This window comes from Hesperophylax consimilis, chromosome 22 (assembly GCF_061612785.1).
Source record: "Hesperophylax consimilis isolate HC1 chromosome 22, BYU_Hcon_1.0, whole genome shotgun sequence".
Taxonomy (NCBI): domain Eukaryota; kingdom Metazoa; phylum Arthropoda; class Insecta; order Trichoptera; family Limnephilidae; genus Hesperophylax; species Hesperophylax consimilis.
This window is the reverse complement of record NC_142857.1, coordinates 20,806,802-20,832,869: the sequence shown is the minus strand read 5'-3', so window position 1 is coordinate 20,832,869 and position 26,068 is coordinate 20,806,802. Positions and strand designations below refer to the sequence as shown.

Genomic DNA, 26,068 nt, shown 5'->3' with positions numbered 1-26,068 from the left:
GGTTCTGAGAGAATTTCTAAAAAAGTAATTCCCCCAAAAAAATTTTCATTTCAAATTTCAAATCCATCATGGGATTTCAATTTCAATGAAGCAAAATAAAATAAATTTTTAAAACTTTATTTATTACTGTCTGAACGAACCGGTTTCGGAGATTCTCATCTTACCTAACCTAATTAATTTGATAAATGAGTCTTAGCACGGAAAACTTGCTACCTAAATAAGAGGCCCCGAGAAGTTAAATTATTAAATGTCTGTCATCCCATACAACGAAAGCGAATTTTCATTTTATTTAAATGAAAATCAAAATGTTAAAATTTAAATTTCCCAGATGCAGAGCAGATTGCCTTTTATAGTAATTAAGGTGAAACAAAAGGACGACACAGTGCTACTAATAAAAGCTAAACATAGACGGAAATAAACAACATGGCCAACACAGAAATATCAATGTACCTACTAAAGAAGTGGTTTGACATAAATTTACTACTTACTCTATGTTTAAAAAAAATTATTATATGCAATTCTGCATAAAAAAACAAGGAACACTAAAGAAAAATAAATTATAATCCACTCTAAGCAAATACACAACAACATAACTGCAATATCTCGTATTTAGTGATAGAAAGCCAAACCGAAATAAAATAGCTGTACATTACAGTAGACAAATTAATGCATAAAATCGTCCACACACATTAACGTACTCAAAGACAGAGTGAGGAAACTAAGATACATCATAGATTCAAAAAAATAATTCCACTTAAATCATATAGGTACATATTCATCAGAACTTCTGTTTAAAGAATTTAAAGTCAGAAAACTAAATGCATTATTTTTATATCACGTAATTTTACAAAGAAAATAGTCTAAATAAAACTGCACCTTTTAAAATAATAGAAAACCCAGACAAACATCAATTCTCAAAACTCGAAAAAGTAATTAAAAAACAGTGCAATTCAACTATAAATATCTTTTGAGTGAATTTTTTTTAATACATTATCAGAAAGTATTAGAAATAACAATAAACATTTTGAATACCACCTTAAAAATACACTGAAAATATAAACAGAATACTCATAGTAAAAATAACGAACATAATATTACACCCCCACATACACAAGCCAAGCTTTATTATGGTGGTGCATCTCAACAACAAAGATTTTAAATGCCAACAAAGAACACAGTGAAAATATTTTTTTTAAAGCCCTAATATTTTATTTCTAGATGGCGCCACTTTCGTTCGTAGTTCGCACAAGATAGCTTCCAATTTTCGAAAGCGAGAAATAATACATTAGCCGTGCACTAATTATGTGCACTAGGTAGGAAGCGCCCGGCCGGACCTCGTCTCCGGCGATGCTTTTGGACTCTTGCTAAAACCCTTTTTAACTGGTGGACGCATACTGTCGGAATTTATTGACAATACCAGTCGAGATCGCGCTGATCGCGATCTACTAAATTCAGTATCATATCCTTTCTCGCTTACTCACCTACATAAGAAGAGTGTTTCCCTAATATTCAAAGATTAGGGAAACACTCTTCTTATGTAAGCGAGTAACGAGATGCCTATACATATGCCCCGCCCTCGGTATGAATACGCGAGACGCGCAAGACTAGCAAGACGCGTAAGACGTCCAATACTCGCAAGACGTGCAATACTCGCAAGACTCGCAAGACTCGCAAGACGTCCAATACTCGCAAGACGTGCAATACTCGCAAGGCGTACAATACTCGCAAGACTCGCAAGACGTGCAATACTCGCAAGACGCGCAAGACTCGCAAGACGCGTAATACTTAAGAACAAATACTAAGTACGAAAGTCTCTTTGAAATATCTGTTCCAAACATCTGTTCTAGTAAATACGCTTCACCTCTAGTACAACGAGTACAGTACAGGTACAAAGAAATACTAGTGACAAAATACTCAAAAGTATTTAATACCGACCTGAGGATTGATTCAGAATAAGTGTTCATGTCCCACATATTCCCCACAAATTTTCTAGGTAAACTTGATTTCCCCAATAATTATTCGAAATCCATGGGGGGGATTTTTCCGATCAGGAAAACCCATAAAAAATACCTATTAAAAATGCCCATCAAAAATACCTATCAAAAATACTTAGTAAAAAGTACCTATTAAAAATATTTAATCCCAGTATAAAATACTTGTGAGTATTTTGGAACCAGGTATTTTGGAGATTTGTCACAAGTACAAAGTATCGCATGAAAATACCCGGTACTTTTACTGGGTACGATAAATACGCCTCACCTCTACCTCTGGCATGCTGAGCTCAGTACCTGAGACGAAATCTCCAGGTTCCAGGTTACAGAAATATTTTGTTTATAGGTCCAAAAGTTTCGCATTATGAAAATTGAAAAGGAACCGGTTCCTCGGAAAATTAATATCGGGCTATCCAGTGACAGCAAAGTCGACTGGACCGGGACAGGTTTAATAATTCAATGTTTAAAATAAACCGAATGTTCAGAAGATGTTAAGAATTTATTTATATAAAGAAGATTGTCTGTGTCGGGCGGACATTAGACGAACGGCCGAATTATTCCGAAATTCAGAGAAAAACTCTAATGATGCCCGGGTATCGCCGAGGACTTAGCTAGTTGAAACTTAAGATATAAAATTTTACGGAAATAGAACACATATTATAAGATAAGGAAAACGACAAGGAAAAATCAATGAATATATAATATTAACATAAAATATTTTCAAATAAAAATGCTGATCATCGGGCGAAGCCGAGTAAGCACCTACTAGTACGATTGCAAAATAACAGTGGGACTCGAACATGGTACCTAAATCGTTGCAAATAAAGTAATGTATACATATTATATTTAAATTGGGAACAGTTTGAGAATCTTTCGCCTTGTGACCTTTACCGAATGACTTAGTTTGGGAGTGCCGGGCGGGGAATGAGCCGAGGATGATTCACAGGTGGAATGGGTTCACAGACCCGCGGGCAGTAGGTACTCGGTACAACTGCGTGCGAATACACCCACTGTTTTATCTTATTCAAATATCACCAAACAAACTGCATTATTTAGTTAAGTTAGTGTCATTCCGAGAACAAGGAACTACAGGCGACTAAAATTTACGCGGCAGACCGGAATCTGTTGTGAGAGATCTGGCAGACCAGAATCTGTTCTCTGTTGTGAGAGACGTGGCAGACCAGAATCTGTGTGAGATTGTGGGTATTTAAATTTCAAACGTAATAACTAGACATCGGATTACATGCACTAAAAGGGAGAAAGCACAATGAGCCCATGGTCCGATTGTTCACGGGATCTACGTAAACCGTTACCGTAATATTATCAATAATAAACAAATACTACATAATTTTGGTTACCTGTGCGTTAAATCATACAATCTGGCTAAATGAACTCAGATTTACTTTGAATTCAAGGGTCATTTTCAAAATTTAAATCAGTCGTGCGAAGAATTTAGACAAGCGATAAAGTAGCTACCTACCTAATTCAATAATTTAACTGGAGTTTTCAAAATTGGAACTTATTTTTTAAGAATTCAGACTATCCCGTGATTTTTTCTCGGGTCTGCCCTAGAAATAATAATAAAGCTGTGCCGCTTAATTTGAATGTTAAATAAAAGAAATCATTTTAAAAAAACGATCGTTGCTGTGCATAGAACAATACAAGACAGACTTTAAGGCGAAATAGGTAGACTTGACCTGAAATTTGGCATTTTTGAGGCCACTTTTAGACGTATGGACTCTTTTCTAGAAAAAAACACAAATTGATTTCGAAAGATCGTTATTTTATCTTGTAAAGTAAGATGTAAAATTTTGAAAAATAATATTATTTTCTTATCATAATAAAGTGTTACCGTTGGACGATGCGCAGATTTGTTGCATTTTCAAAGGTGAAGTTGTATTATACAACAAATATTTCAAATCATTGAATAATAATGTATAAACAATCAATAAATTATCTATCATATGTATGTATAAGAATTTTGTTTTTATTTCAAATAAAATTACTAATAAATAAATCCGAGCACGCGTTTTGTGACGAAAATCCCTCAATTGGACTATTTATTTATGGTCTTACAAATTGGTATAGTTCAGATTTTTTTAGAAAAATAATTTACCAAGACATAATTGAAACATTAGAAATAATTTATGACCAAAAAATATATTCTTAAAGTATATAATAGTAATTAATTTCGATTCGCGTTTGTTGTTTGTGTCTTGCCCCGGCGCAAGCCGAAATTTTATCATTCCCCGCTGCGACAGGGCGGCGAGCAGACGTCTATTCCACGCCAGTCTACTTGATAACATTTTAAAGAAATTCCTCGCTTAAAAATGAGGAGGAAAATACCCTCGAAAAAATTTTTTATTAGATAGCACAAATTACGACATCAAAAACGTACGTGGGAGATATATTTTCAGAAAAAACAAAGGTTAGTGATATTTAATTATCCGTGTACATTGTTCGTACTTATATGCTACAGGGTCGTTCGAAAGAATCAGTCAGAATAAGCACATATTTTTTATAACATTTGGCGATAATTTTGTGTTGTTTAATTTCCAGGGAAAAGAATCAACTATGGACAGGAGTTTATGTCTGTTATCGTTTTTTCATGTATAAATGTTAAAACTTATGCCAAAGTACGTGAAACTGTTTGTGATTGGTAGTCAAAAAGTGACACGAACCAAATGAATTTCGATTCGTGATGTGCGATTCAAATCATTTTTTTGTTCATAATTTCTATTTTATTGTCCAATTCACTATTACATTGGTATAATTCAACATATTTAATGTTTTTTGTGTTACTTTTTGTCAGTTTCATAATGTCATATTGTGAATTGAGCTTCTTGTTTTAGGAAAAAAAACAAGGTTATTTTTGACATACAAACCTATGATTTTTACTCGTGAATTTAATAACATTTCGAAAATTAGACGAGTCAGGTCGCTCCGTTAATCATGAAAACAAATACATGAAAGCGATACAATATTATGCAATCGCATAACTACATATGTAGGTAGGTACCGTAGAAAATAGTTGGAAATAAAACCTAGTTTTAATATATAAACTACTTCAGTTGTAAGGAATAAACCCTCTTTTCAATGTCATACATATCAAATGAAGTAATACTTTGAAGATAAGTATTAGAAATAAAACTTACCGGTAATACCTTTCGGACAAACGAATAAATAAGTAAAACAAAAGATTTTTTACTCACCTTTGGAAAACTCGTGTAAAATATTTAAAAAAAAAAACAAATTAAACAAATATTTGAATTTTTTTTTAAATGTATATTTATATACCTACATATTTTATATCTACCATGTCAACAAACTGCATTTGTATTTATTTATGTTTACGCACTCCGACGTATAATTTACAAATATGTATGTAACTACTTATGAGGAAGAAAGCTACAACCAAGAATTAAACAACAATAATTGTTATTTCATCGGAACCATGCTGTAGTTTTCACTGCCGCGCGAGTGTACGGCTCGCAGCGGAATGAATTCGGTATTTCTGTCTCGGTCTAAAAAAACGTCCGATCGCGAGATCGTCTTTTAACGAAATTTGAATTCTCGTCCGCTGGTTAAATCGCCTTAAGCGCTTGTTATATGATAGCGAAATTTCGCAAACTGTCAAAATGTCTTCATTTTTTTGTCACTAGAGGGCGGTAGTTGTACATTAATTAACATGTTAAAATGTAACATCACATGTGCGTTTGTCGCAAAGCAATGATCGTATAATATGAATGTGAAATATTAAGTAAAACAAACAACTTAGTAAAAAGGTATGACTTATTTGCATAACCTACTATTTTGGTAAAGCATTTAATTTGACATTTTTTATAAATGTTTCATCATTCACTTGCTGTTGTCATTAGTGTTGAGGAACATTTCCGATACATATAGTTTGTTTTACACGGTGTTCGGAAACTCGTGGTATAAACGGTAAAACCCTTTATAGGTCATAAGGTTTATATTTCTTTATGTTTACAAGTTATAAGCCCTTGGGTTGTAATCATTCTGAGGTAACGCACAGAGGTCTTGAATCGAACCAACCGCCCGAAGTTCGCACATGTTGAGTAAATTTACGAAAATCGCGTCCTGGTCAGTTTCTCTATAACATTATCAAAGCAGTTATTCCCCTGTAACGCAAATAAATAAAAGTACATTTTCCTTACCAACCTGTCGTTTTGTAATGAAAACAATAATTTTATATCATTTTTTTTAAATGGACACCGGTCAGAAAAAAACCCGCTGGAAAATCGAAAATTTCAAAAAAGCTAAGCAAAAAAAAGTTTTTTTCTGTTCATCAAAATGAATATAGAATACATAAATAAAACCATTAAGGGCGTATCGTTTAAAAAAAGTTGTCCTATAAAGGGATAACTTGTGAATAACCTTTCATTTATTGACAATTTTGGGTTATGACTTTTTTTATTTGAGCTTTCGTTTTCGAGAAAATCGAAGGTGGATTTATTTGGTGAATTTCTTAATTTTATATTTGATAGAATATCTATACATATTAATAACATCATTAATAAATTGACCTCGAGAAATAAAAGAAATTTTATTTTTTTATTTATATATTTGTTAAATTATTCTGTGTTATTTAGTACAACTAAACAATAATCTTTTTTCATTTATTCGTTACTTGAAGCATACCTTGTTTGGAGTATTTTTTCCGGCTGCCATGGATAAATCATAATATTGATCTACAAAGAGAAAAATAATATTGGAAATTTTTGGTTCAATTACCAAACGTGCCCTATGATAAAACGTTCACTCTCCCACTTGGTCAGAGCGCGTAAAGCAATTAATTCTCTCACACACACTTGCATAAAGATGCCGCCAGTAAACAACATGACGTTAGTGCTAACCGTTAGGAAAAGGTAACGCATATTAAATGTTGGATTTTAAAATATGACACTTGAAAAAATACAATACGTCAAATTTACATGAAAAAAGAGAATTTGTGAGTAATTACTGTTTTTGTAGCTTCATTAGATTATTGCAATGCTTCAAGTGAGTCGGTATTCTAGTTTTAGACCCATTAATGAAACATTTTGATGGCATTTTCGAAATATATACGCCGTGAAACAGGGAGCGATAGCTTCAGTACCGTTCACGGGGGCTTCTCACCCGTAATAAGTAAAATACTGTGAAATGTCTTGAAAATTTGGTGCAAGATGAAGTATTTATTTAATTGTTAATATCCACAGATATCATAACGATAATAAGAGGCCGTACTTCTACAGATGTGTGTATTATATACATATTTTAAATTAAAAATATTGTGTAAAAGCGTTTTTAATGCGATAATCATGGATCGAAGTTTTGAAAGTGGGTTGTATGGTGTATCAATGTTTTTATTTTTTATAGTCGAATGCCTACAACAACTACAAAAAAAAATAGGCAGACTGAAAAATAATAGTCCATTAATTGGTATAAAAAAATATGAAGTCTGAGAATGACATACGAAAGGTAGTATTAAGCCGTTTTAGGGAGCTGTTTTCCAGCAAATCACCATTATGCCCTATAACCCACTCTTAAAGATATGCATTAAAAAAACCTGAAATGAACTAGACCTAAAATTTACCAATATTGCTATATGTGTGCATCAAGGTTTTCGTTGCTCATTTTCTACTTTTTTATAGCACAATATGGCATTGTGTAAAAGACTTTAAAAGATTAAAAAATAAGCAACCAAAAATGGGCCTACTCATTCTGGATTAGGTGGATATTTTGATGAACGCTGTCATCATACTACTAAATAAATAGAAAAGTCAAATAAATAGGACTGTCAGCACCGTTTTTTTTCACCTAACACAACTCAAGTCTGTCCGAAGAAACCTTCCTACAGAAGCAACAAAACTACTTATCAACTCTTACGTAGTCTCACGTCTCGATTACTGCAACGGCATTTATGCCAGCCTTCCAAAATATCAAATTGACAAACTTCAATCAGTTTTTAATGCAGCAGCACGGCTCATAACCGAGGTTTCAAAATATTCGCACATTTCAGAACACCTTCGTAACCTTCACTGGCTCAAGTGCCCTGAAATAATCCAGTACAAATTGTGCTGGATGGTGTTTAAATCCATCAATGAAATAGCCCCACACTACATCTCTGAACTATGGGTCCCGGAAAACACTGGTCTGAGGCAGTCAAGTCTTAGATCAGCAACATCATCAGCTGTAGGCAGACTGATAGAACCTAAGCGCAAGCCAAATACTAAGTTTGGTGGGTAGTTTGTTCTTAAATCTGGGCCGAAGGCTTGGAATAAACTCCCTCCGGAACTAAGATCCATAACAAGTCCAACAGAATTCAGGTCTAAACTAAAAACTTACCTTTTTAAGCTGTCGTACCCTTAAATTAAATATACCATTCCTAATAGAAAGTCCAGTTATATTCCAATTAAGTCCTAAATCCTGTATCTAAATTTCGCTAATAAACGATTAGATAATGTTAATCTCAAGTGACCTACCAGGTAATCATGGTACTATATATATTATTATCTCCATAAATAGTTAAGTAATAACATAGATCACTGTAGAAATGTATTATAAGTTTGTACAGCGCCCTTGAGGTGATTTTGCACAAAAACGGCGCTATACAAGTCATCCAATTATTATTATTATTATTATTACTATTGTATTGTGAAGCAAAATAAACCATAAATCTTCACGGATTAAACCAGTTTAGAGTTTGGCCAACAAGCCCCAGAAAACGTCTAACCTCAAGGCCACTGAGATCTGAGATCACCATCTGTCTTTCTGACTATTAAAATTTAATAACTGGGTCACGAAAACACCAACAAAAGCAGTGGTCCAATATTACATATTTCATACACGATGCTAATATTATGAAAGGAGAACTTTACAAAAACAACAATATCAAATTGTTGTCGGATAGCATGACTTAGCTAACTGTAAGAACGTGATATGGCAAAATGGTGACGTCATTTGCAGTCAGGGGGATCATTGTAGTACAGTAAAATGGGGTGAATTTGATCAACTTTCAACTTAGAAACTAAATATTTTTTAATAAAATAATTCAACTCCAAAAATTTTATGCCATATTTAAAACAAAATGTATATACTCTTATATATAGGGTGTATCGGCACGTACCCGACAAACTTTAACCAGCTTTTCCTTAGCACATTTGGAGTAAAAAATGTTATGGGCACTTTGCTGTCCGTTAACATTTTTTTCAATTAAAAACAAAAAAAATATAAAAAGTGGGTGTGTCAAGCCTACGCAAGACAGAAGTGAAACTTCTTTTGTTAAACCGTATGAACCACAATCAATTACGTATTTCATTCGTATTACACTCACGACGCAGTATACTAACCAAGCAGCTGATGCTTGGCGTGGCGCAGTTCGCTGGTGTCTGAGAGAGAGGAAAGAAGAGAAGAGAGAGAACGTTCGTGAGCGGCTCCCCCACCTCAACAAGCGCATATGGTGAGAGAGGGACAGTGAACGGTGAGCGGTGGTGGGGGTACCCGCATTTTCGTGTCGATCCTGACTCGGTTTTACTCCGTCCATCGAAAATCCATTACGCGCCTAAAGAAGTTTCACTTCAAAAATCCACACTCCGTCACTGTCATTGGCATTGTTTCTCGTGTTCAACAGCTGTTATTAGCAAGTGTGTCAAAAAGCATCTTCGCTCTTTCATACACACTAAATAATAATAGTAAAAAATGAGACGAATGGTGCCATACCATTTCGTTGTGATTGTAAAAGCGCGCCAATGTAGGTACGTACGTACATTATTCAACGAAACTCGAATAAAATATTACCAGATGGGTTTTCAAACTTTGACAAAGGATAAAACAGTGGTGACATGTGGTGAAAATATGAATGAAATTTTTTTTATTATAAAAAAATGTTACCGGACAGCAAAGTGCCGATAACATTTTTTACTCCAAATGTGCTAAGGAATAGCTGGTTAAAGTTTGTCGGGTATGTGCCGATACACCCTGCATATATGCATAATATGTGTTTGGGGAGTCATGTCAAAATGATAGCACCTTACGGAGTGGGGCGACTCTGATACACTTTAAGATATAAATGACACGAAAAAATTATAATCGTTGAGAAATTTGTAAATTTTGTTTCCATTTTTCTCTGTCTGAAAACATGTAAAAAAAAAACAGTTTCACAATAATAATTCATCCATCAATATATTTGAATATAATGTAACTAGAAACTTACTAATTAGACACTTATTTTCAAAGCTTCATTGTATCCACATTGCCCGAGAAAAAATATTAAAAATAATGTAGAAATGAGTGAGCGAGAATTGTGTAGATATCCGCGAATATCAAAATTACCCGCGATCAAAGGCGCCCCATATTACGGTACTGGGTGTCAGATGTCACATTAGCGAAAGAATCATTATTAACATACCAGTATTCCATAATACTTGTAGGTGTAGCTACTTAAAATTGTTGGACCCTGTACAAGCCGCAAGCACACCCTATTCTAGAGTTTGGCAACCACCTCGGTTGTGGAACACCTGAAGAGATCTTTTGACTTGCAGAAAAATTAATTTCATAGAGTCCCCTATTTAAACTGAAGGGCTGCAATCTTCGGAACGTAGACATGTTGACGTAAGGCTGTGTCTGTTCTACTGGTGTTTCAACGGGAGATGCTCCTAAGAACTAGCACTACTTAGCATGAATACTTATCCATCCTATCATTTAAAATATCTCCGCACAGCATTCGGAAAGATAACCGCGAAAGTGAGGTGAAAATCTGTGTCTGTTCTATTGGTATTTCAACATAATATGCTCCGAAGAACTGACACTACTTAGCTTGTATAGTCATCCATCCTATCATTTAAAAGACCCCCACACAGCATTCGGAAAGATAACCGAAGACGTGAGGTGTAAATCTGTGTCTGTTCTATTGGTATTTCAACATAATATGCTCCGAAGAACTGACACTACTTAGCTTGTATAGTCATCCATCCTATCATTTAAAAGACCCCCACACAGCATTCGGAAAGATAACCGAAGACGTGAGGTGTAAATCTGTGTCTGTTCTACTGGTATTTCAACATAATATGCTCCGAAGAACTGACACTACTTAGCTTGTATAGTCATCCATCCTATCATTTAAAAGACCCCCCACACAGCATTCGGAAAGATAACCGAAGACGTGAGGTGTAAATCTGTGTCTGTTCTACTGGTATTTCAACATAATATGCTCCGAAGAACTGACACTTACTTGCGCACGCCGGGATTTAAACCCGCGACGTCTTTTTGCTAGTCGGAGGCCGTCAGTTTTCATCGCTTCTAAAGACTATATCAGTTTGTGAAGGTCTGTTGAATTTTCATGGTGTTGAGTTATCATGGAAACAATATAATGTTACTGGAATAATATTATATACCAACGTAAAATAACTTGTTTTTTAGTTGCCCTTTAACTTACGCTGACTATATCCGAACCACACAGTAAACAAAGCTATAAAATAAATATGCAGGGTTTATAGATATAGTCGATAGGTTTATAGGTTATGGCAACAAGTTATGGTTCAATAGTTGCATCACCGCCCACCTAGCCAGAGCTTATTGCAAATCTGAAGGTCAGTTAAATCTTATAAGTGACTGCTTACAATATGCTTACGATTTGAACAAAAAACTTTAAGAGGAAGCTACAAGCCAAAAATACCTTGACAAACGGAGTCTAGAAACGTTCGATTTCAAGCACAAAACCGGTTGTTATTTATTTTGTAAATAATTTTATAAGGAAGCAAAAAAGTTAATCGAGTATAACTGTCACAGATAATCTTAGCTATAATATTGTATTTTTTAAAAGTTGTTTGCTTTACGCGTTCATACATTTCTATTGAAAAAAAATGTTTTTAGTAGTTTACATTTTACAAGCAAAAAAGTTAATCAAGTGAAACTGTCACAGATAAACTTAGCTATAATAATTTAGTTTTTAGTAGTTTACAAGCATAATTTTTTTTGAGTAATTTATTGTTTTATTTGTATTCTACTCAAGCGAAACGATAGAAAAGCCTTCAATTCATCTAGAGCATATTTTTTGGTATTCATAATGTACACCAATTCGTCATAAAGATTAATCAAAATAGTTATTTAGCATTAAGCTTCGCCTTAAGGCTATGCACCACGTAGTGTAACATTTCAAATCGGGCCGCTAACAATAATACTCCTTATGTAGACGACGATAAGGTATAAATTCCCGTAACGTAAGCTGCCTGTTTTGATTTACAAAAAAACATCGCCAAAAGTGTATTTTATTTTAATTGGCGATGTTCAGGCACAAATATTGAAATGTTGTACGATAATTTTCTAATGAACTTAATTTGCAACATTATACAATAACCAAAAATATGTTCGTACGTAGAAGATTTTTAACTTTAAATCAGTTTTTATAGGCCTTATACTTTATACTTTTATGGGATTATAGAGACTTTTAAAAGAAAACTAGATTATTTCAAAGGCCAGGCTGTGTTCTACTCGCAGAATTTCTAAGCGATCGAATTTCCACCCAAAAAACACACGATTTTGCATTTCTTAGTAATGCTTCGCCTTAGGGCCCGTTCCCACTTCCGTTTTCAAATCGGAGGCGGGTCCCGTTTTCAAAACGGACGGCCAATGGCCCTGTTCACACTACCGTTTTAAAAACGGACCATACTCTACGAAAAAAAATAATTGTCGATTCACCAAAAACATGTTATTTGCTCATTATTCAGTAATGGTGCGCAATGGACGACGATGAAGCTCTTGTTGTCATGTGGTACTTATTAAATAGAAGGAAAAAAGTGAAAAGAAAATTTTGAGTACACCCAATCATAGCCGAATGATTTTCTGTAGGAATTTTCCAAGTGTTAATTGGTGAGTTAAGAAGTGATGAACTAAAGTTCTTTAATTATTTTAGAATAATAATGAATGGATTATTTATATAGCGCCGTTTTCACCATGAAAAATCACCTCAAGGGCGCTTAATGGCTTAAGAGAATGTCTATCACTTCCTTTAACCATCTACTGGAATGAGTTTCAGAGAGCTTAACATATCAAAATACAAAATTGAGAAAGTGCATTTGTCCTGAAGAAAGGCTATCGATATTTTAAAGTAAGAAAACAATAAACACTCAAATATTTTTTATTATGTGTTTATTTAACTAATACGCTCTTCCGTGCATCTCATTAAAGCTTTAAAATTTAAAAAAAAGTAAACTTAAATAAAATAACATAAAAATTTTGATGTACAAAAGTTGTGTACACCAAGTGTTTTGTTTTTATTTAGTTAAAGATAAAATATTACCATACTCTTTCTTCGACCAGTGGTATTAAATTTTCGGGATTTATTTCCTTATCCATTATTGTAGTTTTGATTTATTTACTTAACAAAATAACCAAATACAAGCACGCAGTGTGCCTGCTTCCTTGCGACAGGGAGCGGGCGGGGAGGGGTCGGGGTTTGGCGGGGACTCTGCCGGAACGACTGGACGGCAAGTGTGAACAGCTCCATACAACACTATGAGCGAGCGTGTGCCGACACGATTTGAAAACGGACGCGCTGCGTAGGCGAGCCATCCGACAAAAAATGTCGGATCCGTTTTCAAATCGTGTCGGACAAGTGTGAACAGCTCCATACATCCACTACAGCCACTAGGGCATCCGATTTTAAAACGGGACCCGCCCCCGATTTGAAAACGGAAGTGGGAACGGGCCCTTAAGCTTTTAAAATTTCATTATTTTTTAAAGAGAGAATTATCCCGCGTTATGAATATTTTATATAATCGGATCTCACCTGACAATATTTTCATACCTCCTATTACCATCATTATAAGCTGAAAAAGTTTCTTGTGCAATGATGGACGAGTTAGCAAGCAAAGAATTGAACCCACAACGCCTGGGAGTAGGAATCTAATTTAATTATTTTTTCTTAATAATTTATAGCACTTCGGAGGCAGTCTTTTCTATTAAACAACATGAAACATTATTTATAAATATATACAAAAATATTTTTATATGAACTTCATAGTTACAAAAGATAGCAAATATCTTTGCTATCTTTTGTACTTAAATATACGATGTTGATATTTAAGGAAATAAAATAATATAGCGTAGGAATATTACTATTTATTTTTAAGAAAGACAAACATTCCTGGGAATTTTAAAATATTGTATACTATTACAGTACACGGAAAAGGTTGCTTGTGTCGTGATGCATGACTTAGCTAGCCAGCCATTTAGCCAGCCGATGAATTGAATTCAAGAAGCAAATCAACATATATATTAACTTAAAATATATTAAATTTACAGCGCCCTTGAGGTGATTTTTCACAAAAGCGACGCTTTAAATCATCCAAATGTTTTCATTATATTTATATATTTTTTTTAAATACATTAATTAAATTGAGTATATTCATCATTTAATACAGCATTAAAACTAATCATGAAGATTCTTAAAAAGGCTTTCAATGTGTGCGGACATTATTTCTGTCTCCGTCATTTAATCCTGGCCTCTTCAAGACCTGCATTAAGGCGATATAAGACTCAACGACTCGGTTCGCTCGACGCTCACATTTTAATTATTTCTGATAAACGTATTACTAAAATCTCAAATGTTTCAAGAGGGAATGCTTCGGATGTAAGCTATTTATAGTCAAGATTAATAAAAACATGACCTTATCATTAAAATATTTTATGTAAAACGGTTTGAAAATTTAATAAAACGTTTTTCAACTATAAAATTAACGGTAAGCACCAAATTTTTTTTCAGACAATGAATTAGTAACTTCCCGAAGGATCCCTCTAGAAACATTTGAGATTTTAGTAATGCACTATAAATAATTCAAATAAACCCCACGGGAAGATCGATTTTTTAGGCCTGCTAAGGCAAAATCGACCTTAGGTCCGTCCATAACGCCAGGCCGCGCGCTGAATATTGTTTTTACACGACTTCATCACTTATGTCGTTAAGATTCCCACTTTATTTTAGAGATATTATCTGGAAAATTAAAACGCAGGTCTGTCCAATACACAGGGCCACACATCGCATATTTTTGTGCACGGCTGTTTCACTTACGTCTTTAAGATTCTGGCTTTATTTTATGATATTTCTCGTCTTAACAAATGATCTTTTTATTTAGCCCCTTCCGAAACCCGCCTCATTACGTTGCCCAACTGAATGGCGTTATAGTTCCTCTTTTATAGGATGTACACTGTGCAGAGCTCTTCTGAGGGCTAAAATCATTATACGGTATTTATCACAACACCAAAACCTGGCAGTATCTACCCACATATAGAATTAAAAATTTTGCTCTGTGCGGGACTCGAACCCGCAAATACCGACCCAAAGTGAAACCTCTAGAAATTGTCCAGAAGTCTATCATTAAGATAATGCACCAGAAGACCAAGACATATCCCACCGATCAATTGTTTCAGGAAACTGACATTATAGAACTAAGGCGGATCTACTGCGTCCAATGTCTTAAATTTATATACACTCGTCCTTATAATGTCTGTAAAAACCGTTCTAGCCAGAGACACTACATATGCGTGAACACAGTGCCTCACTGCAAAACTAGGCTAGCCCAAAGACACATTAACTATACTGGCCCAAAATTGTTTAATTCCTTGCCGAGTTCCATCAAGATGTGCCAAAACCTAATTTCGTATAAGATAAATGTTAAAAGCTGGGTAAGAAAAAATCTGGAAGTGAGAGAATTTTTTCTATAATTTGTACTACAAATATGATACCTAAAATATGCCACTACCGTCTACATTTATAAAAAACTTCTATTTAACTGTTTTTTTTATTAAATACCTTTGTACTCTTTTTTTGCAATAAATATTTTTTTGAATTTGAATTTGAATAACTCCAGTAAAATCATATTAATCTAACTATAGGAACTATAAATATATATTTTTTTCTATTGGTGCCCTTTTTTACTCATTTAAAGTACGCTCTAGCGTGTTTAAATCGCACTTTATGGAACGCGCGTTTTTTTAAGTTACCATGGCAACATCAACAAATCAACAAAATGTGAAGTCTAAATGTCAACTTTTAAATCTGACAGGAATATTTTAAACGTTAAATAAAACATTAAATAAATAATTTCATTTCCATGACAACAAGATATTGTGATGTCACATCACGAATTCATTAATAGTTCTTATTTCCAAATATTTAATAATAATATCAATATTTATGTTTTCAAAGTGTACCAATAAAAAAAATAGCGTAAAGTATTCGTGGATAACTGGTCTTTAAAACACTTCCTTTATTTCGAGCACTCGGCTACGCCGTCGTGCTCGAAAAATCGCGCGTGTTTTAAAGACCTGTTCATCCACTTATACTTTAATATACTATTTTTCTTCTTTATTTAACCACCACTGTTTTGAAAACATAACTTATAATGCCCACGTACAGGCTTCGCCTTTGTGGGATTTTTTTGTTACTGTCTTATGTTTTGTAATTATATATGTACCTGTATGTATCCAAAAAAATTCCAATAAAAAAAGTCAATTTTAAACTATTGATATCGTGTTGACACGATCTGTACCGCATTTTTCTTTGTTGCAGTATCATTTTATTGTTATTCAGTGAAATAAACCTAAGGGAGTATGACATTAATATTACACAAGAATTCAGATCACGGGCGAAGCCGGGTGGTCAAACCAGTATTAAAACGTTACTTATACAAATGACTGTGATAATAATATACTGCGGTCGTCTGGTAGTAGATCTAGGAACTCGTTGAAATGAAAGTTGTCCCTTGGATATTCCAGCCACATTAAACAGAGTGTGAAGTAAATGCCTAGTAATAGTAACTCTGTACTCTCCTTTGCCTCAAGGTCAATGTCTGCCTATATTACAATGGGGAGTTTATTGTTCACTCACTTATCAGTAGCTATTATACACAATGTGTGAATGTAATGAATGGATACCTCTTTGGGCGCCGGTTTAAATTATGTTAGTAGGTATAAAATTGTCCTATAGATTTACAGCAAACGAGTGTCAATTAATAACTCAATATTGGCTGTGGCACTCTCCCTTGTATCAAGGTCTGCGGATACCACTATAGGCGCCGGTTTATATGATTATAGATATAAAAGTAGTTTAGATTTACACATTAACAAGTGCCAATTAATAACTCAATATTGGCTGCTGCGGATACCACTATAGGCGCCGGTTTATATGATGATAGATATAAAAGTAGTTAAGATTTACACATTAACAAGTGCCAATTAATAACTCAATATTGGCTGCTGCGGATACCACTATAGGCGCCGGTTTATATGATTATAGAAATAAAAGTAGTTTAGATTTACACATTAACAAGTGCCAATTAATAACTCAATATTGGCTGCTGCGGATACCACTATAGGCGCCGGTTTATATGATTATAGAAATAAAAGTAGTTTAGATTTACAAATTAACAAGTGCCAATTAATAACTCAATATTGGCTGCTGCGCATACCACTATAGGCGCCGGTTTATATGATGATAGATATAAAAGTAGTTTAGATTTACACATTAACAAGTGCCAATTAATAACTCAATATTGGCTGCTGCGGATACCACTATAGGCACCGGTTTATATGATTATTATTATTATTATATATGATTATTACGGAAACAATTGAGTGACCTAAGAAAAGAATTGGAAAATAGAAAATCTTCTGGTGAAACGGATATCACGATAAAATACATAAATAATAATCCGTCGATAGTCAAATCGAACCCAAAAAACTAAATTCTAAAATAAAAATATTTTATCAAAACGTACGTGGACTAAGAACAAAATTACAGGACCTGAAATCAACCTTACCTACTCTGGATTACGATTCTTACGCTTTCACTGAGACATGGCTGAACAAAAACATTGATACTACGGAATTGGGTTTCTTTGAACACACAGTGTACAGACAAGATAGAAGCAATAGCAATAAAACTAGAGGAGGTGGTGTGTTAATATCCGTAAATAAGAAATTCAACTCAAGAAAACTCAAATGCATCTACACTCATCTGGAACAACTATTCATCATGGTGTCTACCAATAAGGAAAAAATTATTGTTGGCTGCTTATATATACCCCCTTCTTCTGATGCTCAATTATACAAAGACCACTACCTCGAAGCTGAAACAATACGAAGAAAATTTCCAGATGCCACTTTGATATTAACAGGAGACTACAATCTACCTAATGTAACGTGGGGCACAGAAAACAATAAAACTTCATGCACGGACAACATCAATCATGGTTCCCATGATATAATCGAGATGTCAAATTTTTTAAGTCTCCGGCAGTTAAACTATGTCTACAATGTTAACGCTCGTCTTCTCGATCTAGTGTTTTCCAATTCTTCTTCTGTAAAAGTATCCGCATCTGCTGAAGATATTCTCCCAATCGACAAGTATCACCCTCCTTTAACGATCGAATGCTACAGTTCAAAAATAGAAAAAAATCCATCTCCATCAACAAAATTAAACTTTTTCAAAGCTGATTTTAAGCAAATCACAAATCTTCTATTGTCTACTGACTGGAACTTTCTTGACTTTGAAGAAAACCTAAATATAATGGTAGACAAATTTTACTTAATTTTAAATAATGCAATTGAATTGTTTGTACCCGTCACTAAAATCACTGTGCACAACTACCCAAAATGGTTTAGCAACGACCTTATTAAAATAATTAGAGACAAAAAAATTGCTCATAAAGTTTATAAATCGTCATGTGATTCTAAAGATAATGTAAAATTTTGTGAACTAAGAAAGACAACTAAAAATATGTCCAAGTTATGTTACAAAAGGTGTATCGAAAACTGCGAAGAATTGGCAGCAGCTAATCCTCAGAACATTTATAAATTTGCGAACATGCTCAATAATAATGACTCTAGTATTCCGTCAAACATGTATTTAGATAATAAAATGGCCGATACCCCCCAAGAAGTCGTCAATCTGTTTGCTGAATTTTTCAGCAAAGTCTATGATACTGCAAACAACTCTCCATTATTCGATACAACTACAGCTAACAATGACAACAAGATCGATTTTAGCCAATGTATATTCAAAGAAAGCGATATTAGAACTAAATTAAAATCCCTTGATATTAATTAATCGGCTGGTCCCGACAACATTCCTCCAATTTTCTTATCAAAATGCTTATCAGTTTTAACATTACCTCTAACTAAACTTTTTAACTTGTCTCTAAAAATTGGCACCTTTCCACAAAAATGGAAAACCAGTTTTCTATTTCCAATCTTTAAGAAAGGAAATAGATCAGATATCTCTAACTATAGACCTATATGTATCCAATCGTCAATCCCTAAACTATTTGAATCTGCTCTGCTTTCTAAACTCTCGCCTGAGATTAACAAAGTTATTTCACATCGTCAACATGGTTTCATGGCAAAAAGATCTACTTTTACAAACTTGATGATCTATCAGGAATACCTATTTAATACAATGCAAAAGCGTCTTCAAACAGACGTAGTATGTACTGACTTTAGTAAGGCATTCGACAAAGTCTCACATAAAATTCTCATACATAAACTTAGTGCCCTTGGAATAACAGGGAATATTTTGAGATGGTTTGAGAGTTATCTGCATAAAAGAAAAATATGTGTTAAACTCAACTCACACTATTCACACCAGTTCGAAGTCTTTACCGTCCCACAGGGGTCTCATTTAGGACCAGTACTATTTTTATTGTTTATCAATGATATAACTACGGTTTTTGATGGAGTCATGATTCTCTTATTTGCAGATGATCTCAAAATTTATAAAACCATTACAAATATTCATGACTGTTACGTACTACAATTTAATCTTGTGAGGCTACAAGAGTGGTGCACCCACAATGAACTATTTCTCAATATTGATAAATGTCAAACGATAACTTTTGCCCGAATCAAAAATCCCATTACGCATCAATATAGCATCAACAACATTTTCCTAAAAAGAGTTGAGAATATTAAGGATCTTGGTATTATTTTTGACAGGCAACTAACATTTGTTCCTCATATAAACGAAATAACCAACAAGGCCATGAAATGTTTGGGTTTTATATTAAGGACAGCGAAAGATTTTAAATTAATAAATTCCTTCAAACTGCTATTCACTGGTTTAGTTAGAAGTAATCTAGAGTATAACTCAACAATCTGGTCTCCATTTTATAAGATTCACCAATTAAAAATTGAAAGAGTGCAACATAAATTTCTGCGATTTATTAATTATAAATTAGGAATTCCAAACGAATATCTTAATTACACTTTCCTCATGAACTTACTAAATTTAACCGATTTATCATTGAGACGCACAGTGTGCGACTTAGTATCTCTTTTCAAAATTTCGAATGGCAGACTGGACGCCATTGATTTGACGAGTCTTATATCGCTCCGTGTACCTACGCGCGACACTCGACAGACCGCTCTATATAATGTTCCCATATCTGCTAACAATTATTTTCAAAACTCACCTATTCAAAGACTTCACATACTCGGTAATAAGTATAGCTCAATTGATGTTTATCATCACCAATCAGTATACAAACTAAAATACAGTATACTAGAATGTTTGTAACAGATTCATAATTTTTTTTCAAACGCATATTTTATTGTTTCATTAACTAAGCTTTGTTTTGTAAAATTCCCAATCGGGCAAAATAAAGATTGATGATTACAAAGATGGTTTACAACAAACTGTAGTGTTTATCTTTATAATAATAATAACAAACTTACTTGTCTTGTGTGTATTACCTACTTACATTATTGTACTCTTGTAACTACACTATATTTATATAAACTTATCGAACTCATTGTCCAAATTCCAATAACACAGTAACTATATACTTGAATTGTATCTACTTAACTACCTACCTATATCTGTTATATTTTTCTCAAGTTTATGTATTAGTTTAACCTATGTTCTGTAAAATATTCAACCGACGTACTTTGTACAATAAACTTTGCTTGCTTATGTTTATAAAATAATAACACCATAACAATAACCCTACACATTGTTATGTAAGTTCATACTCAATTTATTATGCTATGTAATTAAAATATTTTATAATGCTACTGAACAACAAAACCCATAACATGTATATGTAAAAGCCTTCTAGGCGTTAATAAAATGAAATAAATAAAATGAAATAAATAAATAAATTATAGAAATAAAAGTAATTGAGATTTACACATTAACAAGTGCCAATAAATAACTCAATATTGGCTGCTGCGGATACCACTTTGGGCGCCGGTTTATATGATGATAGATATAAAAGTAGTTTAGATTTACACATTAACAAGTGCCAATTAATAACTCAATATTGGCTGCTGCGGATACCACTATAGGCGCCGGTTCATATGATTATAGATATAAAAGTAGTTTAGATTTACACATTAACAAGTGCCAATTAACAACTCAATTATTGGCTGCAGCACTCTTCCTTACCTCAAGGTCGCCTATAACATCGCCTAGTGGGGAGGTTTTTTTTTACTCACTTACAGTAGTTATCTAACAATAATAATAATATGAGTTTATTGCGGAATGTATGCGGGGTAGTGCAGAGCAATACATTACACATTTTGAAATAACATAAAAGATATCGGACAAATAATAAGAAAAATAAATTAGACAAAATAACAATACAAATAGGTACAACAAATGCGGAATAGAAGTGAAAAAAGTTAAACACAAAAATGTGCACAAGCAGCCGTTTATGGAGGATATTTGAACATCTCCCGTCTCCAGAGGGCCATCAGGGGGGACTCCATCCAAGCAACCATGGCAGTGATGATTGTGTTATTTGATTTGCGTAGTCTGCACCATAAGATTCCTATATGGTAGCAGAGAAGCGCACTGAAAGAGTGCACTCGTCCCTCCAGAAACATTCCCGTAGCGCTGCAGTATCTCGGTAGGCGTAATAGTTGACGATAAGCATTATTGCAAGCCACTTTTAGCTTATACCATTGTGATGCAGTGTAATGAATGGAGGTCTATTTGGGTGCCGGTTTATATTATGACAACAGCGAAACCACACTTATACAGCAACGTTGTCTTTTAGAATCGTGTGTGATGACTTTTAGCAGATACCACATAAATATGATCATAAGATTCTATCATGTAATTCGGCTTTTAGAACAACACATGATGACTTTTACAACTACGTAGGAATATAAGTATAATGATAAAGAAAAATGAATGTTGTCTTTCAACATAGATGACGACATTAACGACCAAATAATATGATCACTTTTATCAACACTGTGATGACTTTTACCGCCACATAATTGACTTATAACATGCACCTATGATTACAATTAACACCACAATGATGATTTTTATTCATCTCGGTGACTTTCCCAGCATAAAAAGTTTCATGACTCAGCATCATAGACTAAATTATACACATCAATGCTCAGCATCTTATTTGAGGACTTTTAACTGTCTAGCAAAATTAACGATATGTGTATAAATTAGCAAAGAATCATTATTTTTTTAAAAGAATATATTCAAGCGAGCAAATAAATAAGAAATGTGACGAGAAGAAAGAAACAAAATGAGCGAGTTTTAGGATCGATCAAAAAGGGGATTAAAATTGATTTTTCGAATTACGAAACATCCAAATATTATTTTCGTCCTAAAATTTGATTCGTTAAGGGTATTCAAAGGATTACCAAAAATACTAATTTCGATTGTCTGTGCGCCCTGCGCAACTCTGGTTCAATAAATAAACAAACAAGTATACACAAAATATTTGTCATTACTTGTTTTCCTATTAGTCAATTTTCATTATACAGGGTGTATCGGCACGTACCCGACAAATTTTAACCAGCTTTTCCTTAGCACATTTGGAGTAAAAAATGTTATGGGCACTTTGCTGTCCGGTAACATTTTTTTTCAATTAAAAACAAAAAATATAAAAAAATCCACACTCCGTCACTGTCATTGGCATTGTTTCTCGTGTTCATCAGCTGTTATTAGCAAGTGTGTCAAAAAGCGTCCTCGCTCTTTCATACACACTAAATAATAATAGTTAAAAATGAGACGAATGGTGCCATCCCATTTCGTTGTGATGCCAATGTAGGTACGTTCGTACATTATTCAACGAAACTCTAATAAAATATGGCCAGATGGGTTTTCAAACTTTGGCAAATGATAAAACATTGGTGATGTGTGGTGAAAATATGAATGATAATTTTTTTATTAAAAAAAAATGTTACCGGACAGCAAAGTGCCGATAACATTTTTTACTCCAAATGTGCTAAGGAATAGCTGGTTAAAGTTTGTCGGGTACGTGCCGATACACCCTGTATGTTTAAACTGAAGAAAAATCATTGGATTAAATAGCGGTGTTAACAAAGTAATTTATTTTATTTAAATTGAAATGACGCCACTGGGTGATTTTGTAATTATTAAAAAAGAAAATTATTTTAATTGTCATTTCCAAAATTGGAAGTGATTTTTCAAGATTTCAAACTATCCGTGTTTTTTCACGGGTCTGCGCTAGAAGATAATAGTCATAATGATAAAGACACTTGGCATCTGTAATAAATATTCTAATCTATTGGTTCATGACTCGAAAAACAACCACATTAAAAAAATTACAATTTAATTAATATTGTCATTCGTTAATTCTATTTGTTTGCAACCGTATGGAATGGCGCGTACTTGTATTTTTATACAACTAGGTATTCCCACGACAGGTACTTCTCGGTAGGAACTTACTTAACATTAATGGATTCCTTGTATAACACAATAAATACCAAATAGTACCTACGATCGCCGATTAATATACACAACGCAAACCTAAGTTGACAGAACACGTTTTTGAAAAAATGTAAAAAAAAGGTTTAAAAACAAGAGAGGTGTTGCGTTACGTAAATATTTTTTTGAAAACTGATAAATAGGTAACCCACTTTTATTAATTGGGCAATATTTCGACATTTGACACATGTACTTCTTGGTTATTTTTTTTACAGATTTCGTGATTTTACAAGCCTTTTTCATTCGACAGATAAATTTCTGATCGTGCCTCTAATTTCAAAATAAATCATTTTACAAAGGCAATGAATCCAGAAATCCCAAAATAATTAAAATATCCCGTGATTTTCCTAGGGATATTATAATCCCTAATAAATAATTTTATAAGAAATCAACACTAAGAAGTATTCCGTTATAACACTAGTTAGCCCGTCTTCCCACGGGTCGGTAAGCAATCGACATTCATTCATTGTAGACCAATTTTTAAAAATCTTAAACTTCTGACAGTGACGGACATATATATATAATGGAGTTATGCCTGTTCGATCATCTCCAGAAAAATTCCCACAAAAAAACTCAACACATAAACACGCTACAAGGATCACAGAAAACCTAATAATCCCAAAAGCAAACAAAACTATTTTTCAAAAAGGACCAAACTACATGGCCATTAAAGTATATAACAACCTTCCACGTGGCATCAAACAAATAACCGACACACTTAAATTTAAATCAACACTAAAAACATTTCTTTACAATTGTCACTACACCTTAAATGAATACCTTACATGAATTAAATTCCTCTGTTTTTTTATTTACTGTTATTTATTTGTTAACATGTAATTGTTGGGTTATGTAATATAATGTGTATTAGTTGGGTTAGCTGGAAGAAATAGGATGTAACCTATAACCTATACCCTTTGTACTCTTTTTGTGCAATAAATATTTTTTTAAATTTTGAATTTTGACATAAACCGAATGCTGCAAGACCCTGCGCGGAAAAGTTCCACACAGAACTGCGCTGCAGACCGTTACCTTACAATAGCGAACTGAATTTTCTTAATTACCGACCCGTGGGACGACGGGCTAAATATTAAATTACTACACGGAACGGGCATTTCATCATTATTGTAGTCAAACCTAATTATAGTAATATTATTAATTATGTAAATAATTATCCTATTAAAAATACAATTGGATATTATTTATTGGCGATAGTGACAGCGCGCACGTGATATCAAAACACTTCAAAGTACGGCGTTATCACATAATTATAATTAGTAATTGAATTTCATTAATTATGTGTATCAATGGGTATATTCATTGTGCGTTCAATTTGAGCTTTAAATGATATTTCAGATTAAGGCGATGCACTACGTCGTTTAATATTTTAAATTGAGCCGCTATCAATAACCACCTTTACGTAGATGGCGATAAGGTTTAAATTCCCGCTTAACACCATCCGCCTGTTTTGATTTATGCAAGAAAAAAACATGGCCAAAAAGTGTCTTTTATTTTATTTTGTGGATTTTCAGGCATAGATATTTAATTTTTTTTTTCGATCATTTTATAAATAACTTAATTTGCCACATTATAGAATAAAATCAAAACCGAAAATGGGTTCGTAAGTAGGAGATTTTGAACTTTAAAGCAGTTTTCATAGGCCTTTACACTATTTTTTCTGGGCTTATGAAAAGACTTATCTAAAAAATACTCGATTATTTCAAAGGCCAAGATGTATTCTACTCGCAGTATTTAATTAAAGCATCTGAAACATTTCTAGGCGACCAAATTTTCAAACCAAAAACACATGATTTTGCATTACTACGTATGGCATCGCCTTAATGGTAACATTTGATACATTGTTTTTAGGTTTGTGAACATTTTTTTACATTTGATAAACGAATGGCACAGTTACGAATGGTTGATTGGGATATTGAAAGAAGGGTAAATGCAGATAACTCATTAATGTAGAACTGAACACGGTTTTCGCTAGTAAAAAAATGTCCAAAGAAGCGAAGCTAGCAGTCCACAATGGAGTGCTTGTAGCTGGTACCTACCCTGATGTATGGCAGTGAGGCATGGAACTGGCAGAGGAAGTGTGAAAGTAAACTGATTACTCTATAAACGAGATCCCTGAGGCGTATGTATGATAGTGTGAAAAATGTGGAGATTCGCATAGAATGCAAGGGTGATGAACCAAGAAAGGAGTTTAAGAAGAATACATGGCACGATCAAGTGGAACAGATATTTGAGTAGGGTCATGTGAAGAGTCGGAATCACAGAAGAGTAAGTATGGGACGATGTATGAAGCGATTTCTAA

At 33.7% G+C, this 26,068-nt stretch overlaps 1 protein-coding gene across 1 annotated transcript in view; it reads right to left on the bottom strand.

The window, feature by feature from the left end:
* Window positions 1-26,068, bottom strand: part of Mhcl (Myosin heavy chain-like) — a 403,602-nt gene that overhangs the window by 303,432 nt on the left and 74,102 nt on the right. The gene's annotated exons all lie outside the window — the stretch shown is intronic.